A 20,781-nucleotide genomic window follows, 5' to 3' on the forward strand; every position below is an offset into this window, starting at 1 on the left:
TGTACTGGCTCATAGCACTGTATGTTTTATAGCAAATATCTACTAAGGAAAACTGTACAACATGCAGCACAGCACAGTTCCATCATTCCTAAAGTTGAAGTAACTGTTCCTCCTTCTTAGTTAATTCCTTTGAAAGACTTTGTGCACTAAATATGCCACTTATAATTAACAATACTATAACAAACTTCACAGTCTGTCATTCCTCTTTCTTAGTTATTTCCTTTGAAAGACATCGTAAACTGAACACGCTGCTTACAGTTAGCAGTACTATAACAAACTTCACAGTCTGTCATTCCTCTTAGTTATTTCCTTTGAAAGACATTGTAAACTGAACACGCTGCTTATAGTTAGCAGTACTATAACAAACTTCACAGTCTGTCATTCCTCCTTAGTCATTTCCTTTGAAAGACTTTGTAAAGTAAACATGTTGCTTATAATTAGCAATACTATAACAGACTTCACAGTCTTTCATAAAATGTTCAAAATGCCCTCTTTTGCCACAAAGTGATGAATGAAACAGAAAATATAATAAAGAAATGAAATCATAGTATTTAGAGTATTAATGTGGTGATCATTTACTTTTTATTTTACTTTTCTGCAGTCCACAGATAGCTTTTAAGCATTCCATCAGTATGCAGTATCTGTCTTGAAACAAAGATGAAATCACACCTTAATGTTTCTGCATAATCAGTTCCTTAGATTAATTCTCTGACCATTAGAGAATACTTTCATTTTAAGATAACCTCTTTATTCCAATTCAGGATCATGAGGAAGCTGGTATCTGTTCTGTGTTAGTGGATCTAGGTCAGAGAAATAATCCTAGAAATGTCACGAGACCATTTCAAGGCATGATGATGTTCTTAATCTTCTTTCCATTCATCAATGATGTGTTGTCGGTTCCGTCCTTGGAACCAAGTCAGCCTAATACTAAGCTTGCACCAGCTAAAAAACCTCTTGAGCTAAGCTTTTACCCATAGTGCCCTTCTTCCTGGTACCGCAGATCTCATTTGCTACGTAGCCGTAAAGCTGCGTCCAAGCCAAGCTCTCAGCTAAGTGTAAAATTGTCGATATTCTCCTGGATATGGTGTCTACCTTTTATTCCTTGTTGGTATTTTTGGTATTTATTTACCTTTGAATCTATCTATAGACCTATTTACACTTTTGTTTCTAACTTTTTGGTAATTTTTCAGTACCATTGGTGGTACGGCCTTTCTCCCTTCCCTCATTCATAGGTTCATAGATTAGTACTAAGCTAACTGCCCTTGTGAGCCATTTTAAGCCTAGCCAATTATCCCTTGTGAGACTCAAACCCTGCACATTGTGTTTGTAAGGAAAACACCTTAACCATTAGGCGACCCCCTCCCTTCTCCTTCTTCTTCTTTTACCTATCTCATATATCTATATAGACAGAAATATAGAAAACATCTTTACCTTATTTCTCTTGGTTTCCTTCTAACTTGTTGTGTGTATATCTATATTTTTTCATGATGTCTGATAATCTGATAAAAAAGGCACATCGGGGTTTAAGCATTGTGCTTCTTGTAAGGGAAAATTGCTTATCAGTGATTCCCATGATGACTGTGTTTATTGTCTATGGGGTGCCTCATCTTTTGGTGCAACCCCCTTGTGTGATTTGCCAAAGTTTAGTCAGTGCACTTTGAATGAGCACAAAACAAACTGATTCTGAAAGGCCTCCTTAAGATGTCCTTTTCAGAGGCCCTTTCTACAACGGCGGTCTCATCACCTCCTGCAAAAGAAAAGAAAAGGTCCCACTCTGTCTCCTCTTCACCCTCAGGTGACCAGGGTAAGTCTGTAAAGTCTAAAGTACAGAAATTGTCTTTAGAGCATGTCCGCCTTATCGGCGCCGACCTCTTCTGCTCCGACTGTGACTGTTCCTTTGTCGGCGCCTGTGTCGGCTCTGATACTGTCTATGACAATGAATGTGGATTTTCCAAAGGTTACTCCAGCTTCAGCACAGAATGCTGCTTTGGCACATTGCACACCTTCAATGCCTACCTCTGCGATTCCATTTACTACTGACCCTTCTGTGTCAGCTCCGAGCACTGAGTCTTTCATAGTTCTGATAGCTACAATTTTGATCCCACTGGTTCCTGTTTCCAAACTTGAGACATTGGTGCCTATAGACTCCACACCATGGACCCGAAACTCTCCATCAACAGATCCTTTTCTAGGGCAAGTATATAGTCCATTCCTAGAACGATCTGACTCCACATCGGGAGTATCCACTAGATCCACATGGAGCCTTTCCGAGTTTGACGTAGTGCATCTTGTGGAACAGCTGTTGACAGCCAGGGGGATACCCACTCCGTCTAGGGCCCATCCACCTGCAGGACTTTGGTTCCTTTCTCCACAGACTCCAGCCTATTCTCCTCCTTTGACCATACAGGTTCCAAAGTCTTCAGTTCCAACATCCTATTCAGAACCCCACCCATCTCGGCACATGTAGTAGACCTCATTGGGGCTCCAGGACTGCCACTTTGCCTTTCAGTCCCTTCAGAACCAAGCCTTCCTCAACTTTGTGATTGGGCTTCTGGGTCTTTGGTTCAGGGTATGGTTATGAGTGTGTCTACAGTTCCATCCATGGTGTCGGGACCTCTGTCTGCATTGATCCTGGTTGAGGCTCCACCCTCGGGAACAGGTTAGGAGGAGCAGGCTGTGACCCCAGTTCCGAGGTTGTCCCTCTCAGTTCTGGGCTCCCATCCCTCTTCAGGTGGACCTGCTTTCTGAGCTATGGAGAGGGCACTTGCTTCTGGAAGCATTCCATAGATGTCAGAATCCAAGACCTCTTTTTCCCCTGAGCTGCAGCTGACACATCCACCGCCACAGGACACCAGGCAGGAAAGTCACAGGAGACTCCTTTACAGGGTGCCCCCCTCTTCCGAGTCCTCCTCAGAGGCCTCCACTGAGGCACCACCATGGAAGAGATCATGCAAGAGGAAGCATGTAGACTCCCCTGAAGAGTCTCTGACAGAGGATATGGATTTCAATGATGGCAAAGGGTCCCCTAGGTCATCCCTGGATGATGTCTCCTTTGGGGACATCCTTGAAATGTTGAAACAGAGGGATGATTGGAAGCCCACTAACCCTTCTTCTGAGGAGTCTGTGTTTCTGCAGGCTTTCCTTGCCTGGCCATCTACCTCTTGGGTGACCCCACCTGCAGAAGATCTGTTACAACTAGTGGCGCAGTGCACCTGGAAGAACCCTAATTCTGTTGAGTTGATCCCTCTGAGACCTGACAAGATACTATCCCCCAAAGAAAACCCACATTGGTTTAGAGGTTTACTAGTTGATGCTATGGTGGTGGCAGCGGCCATGAAAAAGGATCTCAGTGAAGACAGTCATACTGTTCATCAGCCTAACAGGGAGTCCCAGACTGTGGATAGATTAGGGAAGCAAGTTTCTGCTTCAGTGACTTTTGCCATGAGGTCTCTGGATTACTTGGCACATTTTATGAGGCTCAAAATAAAACTTGGTTTCTGAACTCTCTGGAACAGGACTGGTGTCTGATGGGGTAAAAGACAAAGTTGGCTCACAGCTCGCAACCCTGGAATCGATCTCCAGTTCATCCATGAGGTTGCTGTCACATGCAACCAAAGGGGTGGCTAACGTGGTGGGTTCAGGCATAGCTATGAGACGCCATGCTTGGATGCTCCTCTGTGACTTTGTGGACCCTTTCAAATCTTCCTTCCTGAATGCTCCAATCAAAGCATCTTTTCTTTTTGACCTCAAGGTGAAAGACACCCTGGCCAGGTGTGAGAAGGACAGTAAGACCCTGTCTGCCATAGGTCTATGCTTTTCTAATCCACAATATTCCTTTTCCAGGAACTAGAGGAGCGGAAAAATGTGGCACAAAAAATCTCAGGGTCCTTTCCATGCCACACATGGTGGTGATACCCCCAGGGGCAAGGGGGGTAACAATTCTGGAAGACACTCCTACCGAGGCAGAGGAGGTCCGTGTAATCAGGGACCCATGGATTCTTTCTCTGGGCAGCCTTACCAGCGCTCTTGAAGAGCGGCCCAATTGCTTTCCTCTGGAAGGAGTCAGGGAATGTTTCTCTCTGTACCACACTGGCTGGAAATCAATAACTTCTGACCTTTGGGTGCAGAAGATTATAAACGGAGGCTACACCATTCCCCTCATCACTTATCCAAAGCTTCTGACAGAACTTCCTGACATTCCACCCAGTCAAAGGGAAGAAGCAGTTGCAGAGATAAACATGCTGTGTCAAAAAGAGTTATCCAAATAGTCCTACCAGACCAATGCGGATCCAGATTCTATTCAAGATTCTTTTTGGTACCAAAAAAGCCAGGGGACTGGAGACCAATTCTGTATCTCAGCAATTTGAACAGGTCTGTTGCCTAAATGAAATTCTGGATGGTCATGGTTCAGTCCATTCTCTCTTTTCTAAGGGAAGGTGACTGGATGTGTGTGACAGACCTCCAGGATGTGTACTACCACATCAAAATGGACAAATGCTCCAGGAGTCTACTCCACTTCTGGCTAGGAGCCAATCACTACTAATTCCATGCCCTACCATTCAGACTCTTTACAGCCCCCAGAGTGTTTGCAAAGTGCATGGCAGTGGTCACAGCTCACTTGAGACTGCAAGGATTCAGGGTGTTTCCGTATTTGGATGATTGGCTCCTTACCACCCCAACCAGGCATCTTCTGGTAGCAGCCCTGCAGTACACTTTTTCCCTGTTTAGACTTTTGGGAATAATGATAAACTGGGAGAAATCCAACCTTGCTCCAACCCAGTCCATAGAGTTCATTGGAGCAGTCTTCGACACCCGTTCTTATAGGTTCATAGATTTATAGGTAGGTACTAGGCTATTGGCCCTAGGGCCGATATAAACCTAGCCAAAAAGGTACCCTGGCTTTTGCTACCCAAAAAAATATTTTCCTGTGCCCCTGTCAAGCAGAGCCACAGAAGTGATCCCCGAGGTGAATTTCCTATTTCCCATCCAATCATCAAGATTTTTCTTGAAGAGTGCTAATGAGGAGCTTTGTTTGATATAGATAGGTCATTTGTTCCAGAGTATGGGAAGTCTCTGGGACAGGAATCTATCCCTCCAGCATGTTCTGTTTATTGTGGTGACAAGGTTTAGGTCCCTAGAGCATGTAGCTTGTAGGGTTTGGGATTTCTTTAAGTGGAGCATGTCCAACAGCTCTGGGTTTGACATAGCTTTGTATGTTAGGCAGAGATTGTCTCTGAGTAGGCAATATGCGACGGAGTAAAGCTGGAGTTTTTTGAGATGGTCTGCATAGAGCATCTGTTTGAGACCATTAATCATCTTTGTGAGGTATTTCTGCGGCCTTTCCAGTTGTTGTACATGTCTTGTGGGGTACATACCAAAAGGGGTGCTGTACCCTATAATTGGTCTAATGAGTGATGAGTAGAGGAGAACAATGACCTCTTTTTTTCTGGATGAGAAACCCTTTGTGATGAGGTGTGCCACATAGAAGGATTTCATGATCACTGTGGCAATGTGATTATCAATGGAGTGACTACTGTCCATCTGTGTCCCAAGGTCTCTTATCACACGTTGGTGTTAAGTAGACTAACGCCTATGTGGTAGTTCATGGGTACAGAGTTTTACCAAAGGGGATGACAATGTACTTTTTGGCACTGAGCTTGAGGCCATGGTTTTGACACTAGGCATCTGTCTCAGTGAGGCCCTTTTGTAGGATGTCCACATCATTAGGAGTTTCGATTATGGCTCCTAGTTTGCAGTCATCTGCGAACTTAGTCAAAGACTTCTGTCTTAGCCTGTACTTCAGAGAAGTAGATTCCAAACAGGAGAAAACCCAGGACTGAACCCTGTGGTACTCCACTTGTCACTGGTCTGAAGTCTGACTTGGAGTCTGCTACTTTCACAGTGTGGGTTCTATCAGTAAGCCAGTTGGTAACCCAACTTGTGACATAGGGATTTATACCTAGTTTAGTGAGTTTATCTATAATTCCAGAGTGGGGGATGGTATCGAACGCTTTGGTGAGATCTAGATAGGCTGTGTGAACCACCTTATCCTCATCTATGGCTTTGGTGACTGCTTCAAAGAAGTCTATCAGGTTTAGGAGACATGATCTGCATTTTACAAACCCGAACTGTGTGGGGTCCAGAGTTTGGAGATCTCCAATGTCTTTGTTTAACAGTTCCATGATGATACATTCCATGGCCTTGCAGACCAGGCTCGTCAACTAATGGGGTGGTAGTTCCCGGGGTCTGTTGTGGCTCCCCCTTTGTGGAGTGGGATAACCATCGTGGTGTGCCATTCAATGGGCACAAAGGCTGAGGTGAAGCTATGACTGAACATGGTACTTAGGTGGGGTGCCAGTTCATTCTGTAGTTCATGTAGAAGGCGGTCTGGGATATTGTCAGGTCCCATATATGCTGTGTTCTTGGCTTTGGAGAGTGAGGTTTTTACCTGTGCAGCCGTGATTACAGGAACTTTGCATTCTTCTGGTATAGAGATGGGCCCTTTAGGGGGTGAGAGGGGGGTAAAGTTAGCACTGAACCTATCTGCCAGGATGTTGGCAATATTATTTGGTTGTGTATATTTAGTGACATTGTGCTGTAACTCAGAGCAGAGCTGAGTGTTGCCATTGAGACTCTTGACATAGCTATAGAATGCTTTCTGGTTGTCTTTAGAATCAGTGGAGATTTTGTTTTCATAACTAGCTCTGGAGAATTTTACCAGGGATCTCAGCTTCTTACTGAGGCTGACCCGGGAGTTCTTCCAATCATGGGATTTTACTCTTTTTTGCAACAGTTTCTTTCTTCTGTTGTAGAGTTTGTTTACGGCAGAAGACCACCAGATTGGCTTCCTTTTTTTGGAGGATAGCATCTTGGTTCTGTTAGGGATAGCACGATACATGCACTGGTGTAAGTGTTTTTAAAGTGCATTTGTGTAGGATTCAGCAGTTGTGCCTCTATTGTCCATCTGCATGGGTGTCATGAAGTTTGCCACTTCTGTCTTAAGAAGCGTGAAGTTGGCTTTGGAGAAAGTTTTTACGATTGTTTCCCTAATGGGGGGTGGTTGCGGGATGTGGATGTCTAGGGTGATTAGCTTGTGGTCGGATCTGACCAATAAGGAATTGACCTCTGGTGTGGAACACCGGTCACCCATGTTGGTGATGACCAGGTCTAGTATATTGCTGCCCATGGTGGGGGTGTGGATAAGTTGATCCAAGGCGTTGGAATTTATGAATTCCAGAAAGAGTTGAGCAAAAGAGTTGGTACATGAGTAGTTTTCCTAGTTAATGGTGGGGTAGTTGAAATCACCCAGTATTAGGGTGTTGGGTGGTACTCTAATATTTTCTAGTGTATCAAGAAAAGAGGAGTGGGAATCCTGGGGCATGGTGGGGTATCTGTAGCAAGCTACAATCTGGATTGTTGTCTTGCTTAGAGTTAGTTGAACTTGGATAATCTCAGATGCATTATACTGAGCAACTAGCTTGGAGGTGTGCATATCCTTAATGAATATGGACACGCCTCCACCTTTAGTGTTTCAGTCCGGGTTAGGTGGCCGAAAGGTTTGGTATGAATTATAGCCTGGTAATGCAGGGGTGCTCTCTGGAGATTTGAACCAGGTCTCTGTCACTGTACAGATGTCGATGTTCTCCATTTTAAGGAGTGCCTCAATTGAATGCATTTTGAGGTTTAGACTTCTAGCATTGAGTAGCATTACCCTCAGATTTTGCTTGCTTGTACCTGTTACGGTGGTGAATTTGTCATTTGAACCTTGCCTAAAAAAGACACTATAGGGGTGGCAAGAGCCTTTGCCAGTATCCGGAATCCCAAGGGCGAAAGGTGCAGGATATCTTTGGCAAAGCATCGTGGTCTGTCGATCATGTCATCCCAGGCGAACAGATACTGGATTCCCTTAGAATGACACCAGAAGCTTTGCCAATTGTTGAAGTCAATCATTTTGTCCTTGTACTGTGGTATCATTCTGGGTGATGGCAGGATGCTGGTGTCTCTCCCAGTTCACAGACTTCAGAGTCTATGGCTCCTATTCTATCAAAACAAAGCCTCATCAAGGGAGGTTCTTCAGCTTTCAGGATCCATGGCAGCTGCCATACCGATAGTGCCTCTTGGGAAACTACACATGCAAATACTTCAATGGCATCTGCTTTGGTTTTCAAATCACCACCCTCTATGCTTTTAGACTCAGATAACCCATGCTCCACACCAGTGGTCACCCCCTCATTGGTCAGGTCTGACCATAAGCAAATCAACCTTGACATCCACATCCCACCCCCACCCTGGAGGAGAGCGTCTTGGTTCTATTTGGGATGGCACGATTTATGCATGAGTGGATGTGCTCATACAGTGCCTTAGTGTAGGATTCACCAGTCGAACTTTCAGCTCCCATCTGCATGGGTGTCATGAAATTTGTCACTTCTGACTTGAGTAGCATGAAGTTGGCTTTGGAGAATTTTTTTATGGAGGTTTCCTTATTGGGGGTGGGTGGGGGTGGGATGTGGATGTCAAGGTTGATTTGCTTATGGTCAGACCTGACCAATGAGGGGGTGACCACTGGTGTGGAGCATCTATCTCCCATGTTTGTAATGACCAGGTCTAGGATACTGGAGCCCCTGGTGGGACAATGGATTAGTTGATCCAGGGTGTTGGAATTTATGAATTCCAAGAACCGTTGGGAAAAGGTGTTGGTACCCGAGTAGTTTTCCCAGTTAATGGCAGGGTAGTTGAAATCACCCAGTATTAGAGTGTTTGGTTGTATCTTAATATTTTCCAGTATGTTTAGAAAGTTGTAGTGAGAATCTTGGGGCATGGTATGGGAGCTGTAGCAAGTTACAATTTGGATTGCAGTCTTACCTAGTGTTGGCTGCACCTGGAGAATTTCGAATGCATTGTGTTGGGCAACTAGCCTGGAGGTGTGAATATCTTTGGTGAATATGGGCACTCCTCCACCTTTAGTGTTTCAGTCTTGGTTTGGTGGCCGAAAAGTGTGGTAAGAGTTTTAGCCTGGTACTGCAGGGGTGCTCTCTGGAACCTTGAACCAGGTCTCAGTTACTGTACAGATATCGATGTTCTCCATTTTTAGGAGTGCCTCGAGAGAGTGCATTTTGAGGTTTAGACTTCTAGCATTGAGTAGCATTACCTTCAGATTTTGCATGCTTGTATCTGTTACGGTGGTGGTTTTGTCCTTTGAACCCTGCCTAAAAAAGGCACTACAGGGGTGGCAAGAGCTTTAGCCAGTAACTTGAATCCGAGGGGTGACAGGTGCAGACTATCTCTGGCAAAGCATTGTGGTTTGTCAATCATGTCAAATGATGGTCAAAGGCTAGATTACTATCTATGTGCATCTCTAAGCCCCTGACTACTGGGTCAATTTTAAGAGGTGTGTTGTCAATATGATAGTTGCCATGGGTGGATGACTTCCCAAAGGATACTATTATGCATTTCTTGGCATTTAGTTTTAGTCCATGGCTCTGCCACCAGTTGTTTGTCTGTGTCAGACATTCCTGGAAAACATTCTTGTCAGTGTGGGATTCAATGACAGATCCTAATTTGCAGTTATCTGCAAAAATCAGCCAGAGACCATTGACATTGGCCTTGACTTCAGCTAATTAAATGCCAAAATGAGTGGATCCTGAGGGACTCCACTTGTAAATTGCCTCTTTCTAGAGGTGGACTCCCCAATTCTAACTTCCTGGATCCTGTCTATGAGCCAGCTGGCTCTCCATCGGGTAACATACAGGTTTGTACCTAACCTATTGAGTTTGTCAACAATGCCCAAGTAGGGAATTGTGCCAAATGCCTTGGCCAGGTTGAGGCTAGGCAGTGTGAACCATTTTGCCCTCATCTATTGATTTGTTGACCTTCTCATAGAAGTCCACCAGGTTGAGTAGGCATGACTTGCCCTTGATGAAACCAGACTGGGTTGAGTCTAGTCTCTGGAGGTTTGCTATATTATTCATCATTTCCATGATAATTCTTTCCATGGCTTTGCATATAAGACTAGTGAGACTTATTGGTCTGTAGTTTCCAGAGTCTGCAGATAACCCACCTTTATGCAGATAGATCTATTATCACCTGTAACATAGGTTAGTACTAGGCTAACTGGCCTTTTGGGACATTTTAAGCCTAGCTAATTACCCCATGTGAGAATCAAACTCTGCACCTTGTGTCTGTAAGGTAAACACATTGAGCGTTACGTTAACCTCCCATGGTAACTGTGTTACCTCAAGTGCCTGGTTCTTCAGTTTAAATATCAGCTGATGTGCCTTCTATGTGGAATCTGCATGTCCTCAGGTTTTCAAAGAGTGCTCAGGTTTCCTAGCACATCCAAAAACTGGAAAGAAAGGAAACTGACAAATATCTAAAATGCCTGTAGATATGAGGGTTTCCTCTCAGATGAGCTGGTACCTAGCCCCGGATCAGGTTTCTCTCTGCCTTGCAATACACAAATAGACAGACAAAGCAGGTATATCGATACCCCACAAAATACAGCAGTATGTAAATAAAAGTGAACAGCTCAGAAATCTGCTTGAAACACAAAGAAAACAAACTCCCCTAACTGTAATTTGTAGAGGATTTTTGTGTTTTTACTGTTCTTTTGTTTTATAAATAAATGTTTTTCCCATGGTTTCCTGTACTGGTCTGTTCTCTCAGTAACGTGTATACTGTATGCACCCTGTCACCCCCAAACAATATTAAATGGATATTAGAGAATGAATGAACAAAAGAATGATTCAAAAACTGAATGAATGAATGACTGGATTCTGTTCAGCTGTATGATTAAAATACATATAATGTCTTCATGCACTTATAGCCCTGTTTAAGTTACAGCCCTGCTTTGAATTAGGAATGATTAGTTTGAACTTAATTAAGATTTGTCAGAATAGGGACAGTTTTCCATCAACAAACATATAAGAATAGTTAAATATTTATTTATTTATTTTATTTAATATTTGTTGACCTGGAAAGTCCGGCCTGTTTTCAGCAGAGGCTCAGTGAGAAATGCTCCAGACGCATGTCTTTGGCATGTGGAAGGAAACAGGAGCACCTGGAGGAAACCCACACAAACGCAAGGAGGACATGCAGACTCACAGCACAGAAGGCACCTCAGCCAAGAACTGAACTGAAGACTCTATTGCTGTGAAGTGAGAATGTTAATTGCTGCACCACTGCGAATATAAAATAAGTCATTGCTCCAGTGTCTGAGTTTGTGATTGTTCATAATAGCTAGTGTTGTTAAACTAAGTTGGAACATAACATGTAATCACTTACCTATGAAAACATTTCTCACAGCATAGCTAGTATGTGAACCTCTGCAATGGAAGATCTTAGCACAAGAGTTTCTGTTTGCAACCATACAGCAATACTTTAACATACTTAATTGTTTTATAGTGCAAAGGTGGCACATTTCTGGCACTGGTTTGACATGTAGAATCACAGTCCAGGAAATTTAGGGCTGATTAAGAGCCATCAGTATAACTATGTTAGCTACCAACAATGTATGTAGATGGGGGGCTCAAGTTTAAAAGAGGGGAAAATTGAATCAATGCTTTTCCAGTTTGGAAAATATGATTTTAAGTGTGATCAATTTTTGCAGTATGTCTTCTTTTAAGTTACACAGATGTTGCCAAATACTTGCAGCTCTGTCACTTTCAACGTGTTGCAGTTGAATAATATACATACTGAATTTTGCAGTAACAAAAAAAAAGATAAATAAATAATAGGCAGTAGAGAAATTACTATTTTGTTGTTGAGATGACTGGGCTGGCATTGTAAATTGATGTTGAGACAGAAAATGCCTTAGCCACAAATAAGTTTAATAAAGTTCAACAAATTGACATGGGAAAAATCAGTCTGGCACTTTTAGTTAGGTTGAAGAAATGCTTTGGGGGAATATGGTGCCCACAAATTACCACATAGGTGGTAATCCATTAAGTACGGAAGAAGTAATTAGAGATTTGGGGACCAACGTAGATAGTAATCTCTCCTTTGATAATCACGTTGCCAAAGTGGTTAGAAAGACCTTCTATATAGCCCACCTTATCATGAAAGGGTTCGCATCTAGATCAAGAGAGGTCATTGTGCCCCTGTACTCGTCACTCATCAGGCCCATAATTGAATACAATGCCCCTTTTGGGATGTACCTTACCCGACACCTGCAACAACTGGAGAGACCCCAAATGTACCTCACCAAGGGGATCATGGGCTACAAACAGATGTCCTATGCAGCTCGACTAAAGAAACTCCAGCTCTACTCAGTTGCTTACCGCCTACTCAGAGGCGATCTATGCCTGATGTACAAAGCCATGTCAAACCCAGAATTAATGGACATGCTCCACCTCAAAAAATCCAAGTCCCTTAGAACTACACACTCCAGGGACTTAAACCTCAGCACAAAAATAAATAGGACATGCTGGAGGGACAGATTCATTTCCCAGAGGCTCCCCTCACTCTGGAATAGAATCCCAATTCATGTTAGACGTAGCCCCTCGCTGACCCCCTTCAAGCGAAATTTGGACGCGTGGATGGGAAATCACAAATTCACCCCTGGGATCTCTTCTGTATCCCTGCTAGACAGAGGCACAGTAAACTAATCTTAAAGGGTACTTTCTGTGACCTACTTTACAGAGGCACAGTAGGCTAATCTAATAGGGAGGCAGAAGCCAAATACACTCTGGCTAGGCTTATAAATGCCCTGGGGCAGATAGCCTAGTATCTACCTATGAACCTATGAACCTATGACATGGAGAATGACAACACATTCGTACCTGAATCGGCTGAATAACTTACTATAGTGCTGGATAAGCTAGACATGTGACTAACAAACAGTACTTGCTATCCTTAGGATTCAGAGAGCTCAATGGTAACAAAAGTGGAAAGTTGTAACAGAAAAGGTATAGAGGACAGGAAAAATGGCCTAAAATAGTGAGCTTATGTGAAACTAGAACTAAATATTTGGAAAAGAGCTGAAAAGAATATGATGATTAATAGTACATAGTTAGATCCAATGTGTGGGATAAATCAGTCCTTCAGCTATTGGATACCCCAATTGAGAATGAGGTCACCAAAGAATATAACTAAGAAAGTACAGTTGTGTAATCTTACCATAAATGTAGATGTTCGAGTGTGTTCACTGCTGCAGTCATGACTGTAGGGTTCTTCCTGCCAGCAGCAGCCCCCGATCAGCCAGAGTCCCAAAGTCTGGATCGGGCGTCAGCTGAGGTCGCTTTTATCCTGATGTCAATGCGCCAGAAGGTATAAAGACCTCAGCTGACACCATTTCCCCAGTTTTTCTTGCCCCAGATGTCAGGTGCCCAGAAATTAAAGGCTAAAAAAGAAACCATGCCCAAAACCTCATCAGCCAAAATACCTCATAACAGATAATACTCAAAGAAAAAACAAAAGAGGGGGTAGGAGGGAGGGTAACCCAGACTGCAACAGTGAACACACTCGAACATCTACATTTATGGTAAGAGTACACAACTGTACTATGTGTTTGTGGTTCACTGTTGTAGTCATGACTGTAGGGTTGAGTCCCAAAGCTAAGAAAGGGTGGCTGGAGGAGAAACAGAGGGAGCGGTCACAAAACCTTGCAAAACCGCAGAAGCAAAACCGGCCCTGGATTTAGAATAGAGAGGGAGGTTGTAATGCTTAGAAAAGGTATGTACATAACTCCAAGTAGCAGCCTCCAAAATATCCTTGGTAGGAACCCCACAAAGAAAAGCTGCTGAAGTAGCAGTAGCCAGGGTAGAATGAGTCCTAACATTAACAGGAACTGGATTACCATGATAAGAGTAACAGAACTTGATGCAATGGGCAATCCACTTGGAAATAGTTTGCTTAGTGATTGCTTTCCCTTGAACAGTAGGAGCATAAGTGACAAACAACTGATCAGATTTCCGGAATATCTTGGTCCTGTCCAGGTATAAATGAAGCTGCCTGTGCATGTCTAGAGAGTGCAAAAGACTTTCTTCCTTACTTTGAGGATTAGGATAAAAGGTAGGCAAATGAATAGACTGATTCAAGGCCACTGCTGAAATCACCTTGGACATAAAGGTGGGATTAGTCCGTAGAGATACCCTGTCCTGATGAAAAATAAGGAAGGGTTCCACAGCCATGAGTGCTTGCAATTCTGAAATTCTTCTAGCAGAGGTAATAGCTAAAAGAAAAGCAGTTTTCCAAGACAAAAATTTTAAATCCATGGAAGCTGCAGGTTCAAAAGGAGACAAGGTTAATTTCTCCAAAACATAGTTAAGATCCCAAGTGGGAACAGGAGCCCTCATAGGGGGCCAAATATTCTTAGCCCCTCTAAGAAATTGTTTAAGTAATGGATGAGAAATAATTGGAGGATCCGTATCATAATGTGCAGAAATAGCAGAAGCATGAAGCTTAACAGATGAAAAAGATAGGCCCATATGTAACAACTCTGTCAGATACTGTAAAATCAGAGGAATGTTTGGAACAGTAGAATCACCACCCTGGACTTGATTCCAGGAGCAAAATCAGTTCCATTTACCCACATAAGATTTTCTAGTGCTGGGCCGTCTAGCTTCAAGGATTACATCCAATACCTGTTTGGAAAGGGCAGAGGAGTTTACAGACCCTGGATCCGCCAGGCAGCTAGATGCAGAGTCTTGACATGAATGTGCAGGATCTGGCCATCCTGTTGAGACAGTAGATGAGGGATTTGAGGCAGAATCCAGGGAGGCTCCTGAACCAGGTTCATCAGACTGGAATACCAGAATTGCCAAGGCCAATTGGGAGCCAGTAGAATCATTTGCAGTCTGTCCTGTTTTATCTTCAGAAGTACCCGAGGTAGAAGAGGAAAAGGAGGAAAAGCATATACTGAGAGGTGTTTCCAACTGAATGAGAGGGCATCCACCTTCCATGCTAGTTTGTGGTAGGTCCTTGTGCAGAATGTCGGAAGTTGATGATTCTGAGGGGATGCAAAGAGATCTATGTCCGGACATCCCCACGCCTTTATAATCATCCTGAATATCCGAACATCCAACATCTATTCGTGTGGATCCGAAATGTGTCTGCTCAGTGTGTCTGCCAGAGTGTTGTCTTTTCCTGGCAGGAATTGCACTTGTTAAGTCGACACTGCTGGTCAGAGCAGTGTACCATAGAGTCATGGCTAATCTGTACAGGGGGTAAGAGTGAGATCCCCCCTGCCTGTTTATGTACAACATCACTGTAGTGTTGTCTGTCTGTATCAACAATTGTCCTGGTAGAAGAAGGTCCCTGAAGGCTATCAGGGCATTCTGTACAGCTAACATCTCCTTCAAATTTATGTGCAGGTGTGTTTGCTCCTTTGTCCAAACACCCTGAAGACATCTCCCATGCATGTGGGCTCCCCAGGCATAATCTGAAGCATCCGTTGTCAGAACTTGGTTGGTCAGTGGAGGACAAAAGGCTTCCCCTTGTTCTGTAGACAGGCTTCGGCCCACCAAAGAAACTTGCTGGAGACAAGGCAAAATCATGATCACTGTTTCCAAACTGTGGTAATGCTGAGATCATACACTCTTGAGGTACCACTTCAGTTTCCTCATACGCAGTCTTGCATATGGTATTAGTAGAATGCAGGAAGCCATGTAACCCAAAGCCTGCAGAATTTTTCTTGCAGTCAGTTGTTTCATTGAAGCCAGGTATCAGAAAGAAGAAGCCAGTTGCACTTTTTTGTCTGGTGTCAAGGAAATCATCTGGGTTGTAGTACTCAGAAGAGCACGCAGGAAAGTAATCTGTTGTGTGGGTACCAGATATGATTCCTTTAGAGTCACTGTGAAACCGAGGTACAGAAGAAGATGCTGCACAAAAGCTAGATGCCGAAGTAGAGTCTCTTTGTCGTCCGCTTGAATAAGACAGTCATCCAGATAAGGGTATATTTGAATCCCCTTCTTTCTGCAAAACACCATTACTGGTGCCAGGCAATTTTTAAAGACCCTGGGTGCAGTAGATAAGCCAAAGGGCAGCACAGAGAACTGGTAATGCTTCGAGCCCACTTTGAAATGCAGATACCTTCTGCACTCTTGCCTTATAGGAATATGCAGGTAAGCTTCTTTTAAGTCCAAAGTCACCATCCAAGCATTCTTGCCCAACATAGGCAGCAGCTGCTGCAGAGTGAGCATCTTGAATTTTGGTATATCTAGGAAGGTGTTTAGTACAGAAAGGTTCAGGATTGGTCTCCACGAATTTTCCTTCCTGGGAACCAGGAAAAGTCTGGAATAAAAACCTTGCCCTATTTCTAAATTTGGTACCAATTCTATGGCCCTCATAGCCAGGAGGGACTGAACCTGCTGTTGTGCCTCTGCCCACTGATGATTTGGCAGATCTGGCCAACCGTTTGGTTTTGGCAAGGTGTGGAAATGAAATCTGTAACCTCTTGAGACTATGTCCAGAACCCATTTGTCCCGGGTTATGTGGCTCCAATTTTGATAAAAAAGAGAAATCCTTCCTCCCAAAGGTGCTTCCAGGAGAGGAGCCCCTGGAACCAGAAAGGGAGAGTCATAAAGACTGTTTTTGGTAGGGTTGAGACTTATCTTCACCTCCCTTGGGAGAGGGGGCTCTCCACTGCCTATTCCTAAAATGGGTCTGTGTCTGTCCCCTACCTCTGGAATGCCTGAATCTGCCTCTCTGAGACCTGTCCGAGCCCGGAAAGGACCAAGGTTTAGTAGGCCAGTGTCTGCTAAATCTAGGAGGTTGCACCTGTAGAAAATCCTTAACCGTCTGCATAGATTTGACTTTGTCCTCCATTTTCTTTAATACCTCTTCAGCTTTGGACCCGAACAGAACATCGTGCTGCAAAGGGGCATCCAAAAGTTTGGCTTTAACCTGATCTGGCAAGCTTTGTTCCTTTAACCAAGCATGTCTTCTAATAACTGCGCCATTTGTTGCAGCCCTACAAGAAGCTTCCAAAGAATCAAAACCACAATGCAGGGTATGTTTACCCACCTGTTCAATAGCATGCAATAAATCCTGTAACTCCTGATTATCCGCACCAATAGACACAGCTGACATCTTTTGTTGAAATACAGACAAAAGGTATTGCTGATACTTCAGCATATGAAATTGACAGTTCAAAGCCCTAATAGACAATGTAGAAGAAGTATAAACTTTTTTACCCCATCTCTCCAAAGCCCTGGACTCTCGGTCAGAGGGAATAGGATTTTTAGCAGAGGCCACTTTAACACCCTTAGGACCCTGAGAAATTGTTTCCAGATCAGGTGAAAGATTCTTAAAAAGAAACTTGTGAGAATCTGGAACCGTATAATTCCTATCCGGTTTGACCGGAGCAGGGGGAAAAGAATCAGGAGAGAGAGAAGCTTCCGAAAAAACATCATCTACAATGTCCAATACAGGAGGAATAGCCAGAGGCCTATGCTGTGGGAGAAGAAGAAAATCCCTGAGCCTTTTCTTGGATTCAGAGAATTTCTGCCCTTCCCAGTGAAAATGCACCCTCATATCATGCAAAGTTTCACCAAAAGAATAATCCTCAGGAGGAGAAGCTGAAGGAAAGGAATTTTCAGCATCAGAATCCTCATAAGGAGGAAAAGAATAATCCTGCTCAAGGGAAGAAGCAGAAGAAATAGAAATTTGGTCTGAAGAATCATAATCGGACTGTAATCGAGGCTTCTTGTCAGGAGGGGGATGTGAACCCCTGATCATAGTTAAGAGATCTTCAGCCACCCTAAGCATCTGCCTCTGAGGCCTAGGACCCTGATCAAAAGGTGTCTGTGCTTGCCATTTCACTTTAGCTGGAGCCTTAGACTTTGTCTTTGAATGTAAAACTGAATCCACATTTACAGGAAGCTGCGAAGGCCTGAGAACCCCCTCAGAAGCCGGTACCTGCCTACCGGCTCCGGACCCAACTGAGGGAGCAGTATCCGAATGTCCAGTCCCTGGCAATTCTGAAGACCCCATCAGCTCCACACTGGAGTTGGTACAGGTAATTGGTTCAAAAGGGGCGGACGACAGTGGCTGCAAAGGCACCTCACTGACGACCGACGAACCGGCAATTGGCAATAACTGAGTAACATCCTTTGTTGTTGACCTTGGAGGCCTGTCTGCATCCTTGCGCCTCCTACACACCCCAGAAGCTGGAAGAGAATCCAAAGACATGTTATAATTAAACCTTTTTCCAAAATAGGAAAAGGCAAAGTTATATCTATGCCTAATAGTACGCTGATTAAATCTAGCACAAAACGCAAAATCCCCACTCTCCACAACTTCCAGACAGACTATCTGAGCAGAACCATCACAAATAACAATGAATGGATGCTTCACAGAGATGTTTTCTTGGATCTGGTCCACAGGTGGGGTACACCTCAAATAGACCTGTTGCCTCCCGCATCAACAGGCAGCTTCCTGGTTTTGCATCATGATTACACACAGAGCCATCTGAGGAGGAGCACCTGATCTGTGATATATAACAATGAGTAGCCTGTTTTTTTTTTTTTTTGCTTATTTTTAGTAGTTATTGCTTATTCTAGATATTTATAGCAATTTTATTGTATACTGCATACTTGTACTGTATTTCATAGCTATTGACTCACTGCTGGTTTTCTGCTGTGATAAACATTTCTGTAGTGTTTTCTGCCTAAAATAGTTTAGGTAGTTGATGTAATATTCTCCATATTCCTCATTCTGTTTCTGGGCCTAGTTGTTTGTTAGAGGCTGTTTTCTGAGCTCATTGTCCAGGCCATCTTAGTTAGCAAAGACCATCCCCCACTTCGGTGAGAGTTTAGTGTTTATGGTCATTGTCTAGTTGGGTTGCCAGGTCTATGGTTTGGAGGAAAGCACCTCACTGGTTCTTTTGAGCTTTCTTAAAGTTGTTTCAGGTTTCAACTTTCTGTTACTTAAGAAGTTAACTTGAATGTTTCAGCCATTACACACAGAGCCATCTGAGGAGGAGCATCTGATCTGTGATATATACCAATGAGTAGCTTGTTCTTTTTTTTTTTTGCTTATTTTTAGTAGTTCATAGGTTCATAGGTAGGTACTAGGCTATCAGCCCTAGGGCCTATACAAGCCCAGCCAAAAAGGAACCCTGGCTTTTGCCACCCAAGAAAATTATTTTCCTGTGCCACTGCCGAGCAGAGCCACAAAAGTGATCCCCGGGGTGAATTTCCTATTTCCCATCCAATCATTAAGATTTTTCTTGAAGAGTGCTAATGAGGAGCTTTGTTTGATATAGATAGGCAGTTTATTCCAGAGTATGGGAAGTCTCTGGGAAAGGAATCTATCCCTCCGGCATGTTCTGTTTATTGTGGTGACAAGGTTTAGGTCCCTAGAGCGAGTAGTTCGGAGGGATTGGGATTTCATTAAGTGGAGCATGTCCAACAGTTCTGGGTTTGACATAGCTTTGTATGTTAGGCAGAGATCACCTCTGAATAGGTGATATGCAACGGAGTAAAGCTGTAGTTTTTTTAGACGGTCTGTGTAGGGCATCTGTTTGAGGCTGGTAATCCTCTTTGTGAGGTATTTCTGCGGCCTTTCCAGTTGTTGTAAATGTCTTGTGAGGTACATACCAAAAGGGGCATTGTACTCTATAATGGGTCTAATGAGTGATGAGTAGAGGGGAACGATGACCTCTTTTTTTCTGGATGAGAAACCTTTTGTGATGAGGTATGCCATGTAGAAGGATTTCCTGACTACTGTGATGATGTGATTATCAAAGGAGAGACTACTTTCCACCTGTCTCCCAAGGTCTCTTATCACACTTTCGGTGTTAAGTATACTACCACCTATGTTGTAGTTCATGGGTACAGAGTTTTTACCAAAGGGGATGACAATGCACTTTTTGGCATTGAGCTTGAGGCTATGGCTTTGACACCAGGCATCTGTTTCTGTGAAGCCCTTTTGTAGCATGTCCACATCGTTAGGAGTTTTGATTATGGCTCCTAGTTTGCAGTCATCTGTGAACTTCATTAGCCAAAGACTTTCGGTGTTAGGCTATACTTCAGAGAAGTAGATACCAAACAGGAGAAGACCCAGGACTGAACCCTGTGGTACTCCAATTGTCACTGGTCTGGTCAGATTTGGAGTCTGCTACCTTCACAGTGTGGGTTCTGTCAGTGAACCAGTTGGCAACCCATTTTGTGACATAGGGATTTATACCTAGTTTAGTGAGTTTATCTATAATTCCAGAGTGGGGGATGGTGTTGAAAGCCTTGGCAAGATCTAGATAGGCTGTGTGAACCACCTTACCCTCGTCTTCAGCTTTTATGACTGCTTCAAAGAAGTCTATCAGGTTTAGGAGGCATGATCTGCCTTTTACAAACCCAGACTGGGTGGGGTCCAGAGTTTGGAGATTACCAATGTCTTTGTTTATAAGTCCCATGATGATACGTTCCATGGCCTTGCAGACCAGGCTCGTCAGGCTAATAGGGTGGTAGTTCCTGAGGTTCATGGTGATTCCCCTCTTGTGGAGTGGGATAACCGTCGCTGTGCACCATTCAGCAGGCACACAGCCTTAGGTGAGGTTATGGCTTATTCTAGATAGTTATAGCAATTTTATTGCATACTGCATACTTGTAATATATTATTTCATAGCTATTGGCTCACTGCTGGTTTTCTGCTGTGATAAACATTTCTGTAGTATTTTCTGCCTAAAATAGCTTCCCATCCTTACTCCCTACTGGCATCTTGTCTTTATACCTGCTGGTCTTGCAGTTGCCTGCCTTTACTCTAAATTTGATCTTGGACACTCCTCCCAGGCTAATGTCATTAGCTCATTCTACCTAATACAGAGAGAAAATCTGAGAAGGCCAACCC

At 43.6% G+C, this 20,781-nt stretch overlaps 1 protein-coding gene across 6 annotated transcripts in view; it reads right to left on the reverse strand.

Moving 5' to 3' along the window:
* The window catches only part of LOC122815900 (alpha-aminoadipic semialdehyde synthase, mitochondrial-like), a 1,133,057-nt gene that overhangs the window by 109,205 nt on the left and 1,003,071 nt on the right, over positions 1-20,781 (reverse strand). The gene's annotated exons all lie outside the window — the stretch shown is intronic.

Source organism: Protopterus annectens, chromosome 11.part0 (genome assembly GCF_019279795.1).
Source record: "Protopterus annectens isolate FY-2018-M chromosome 11.part0, PAN1.0, whole genome shotgun sequence".
Lineage (NCBI taxonomy): Eukaryota > Metazoa > Chordata > Ceratodontiformes > Protopteridae > Protopterus > Protopterus annectens.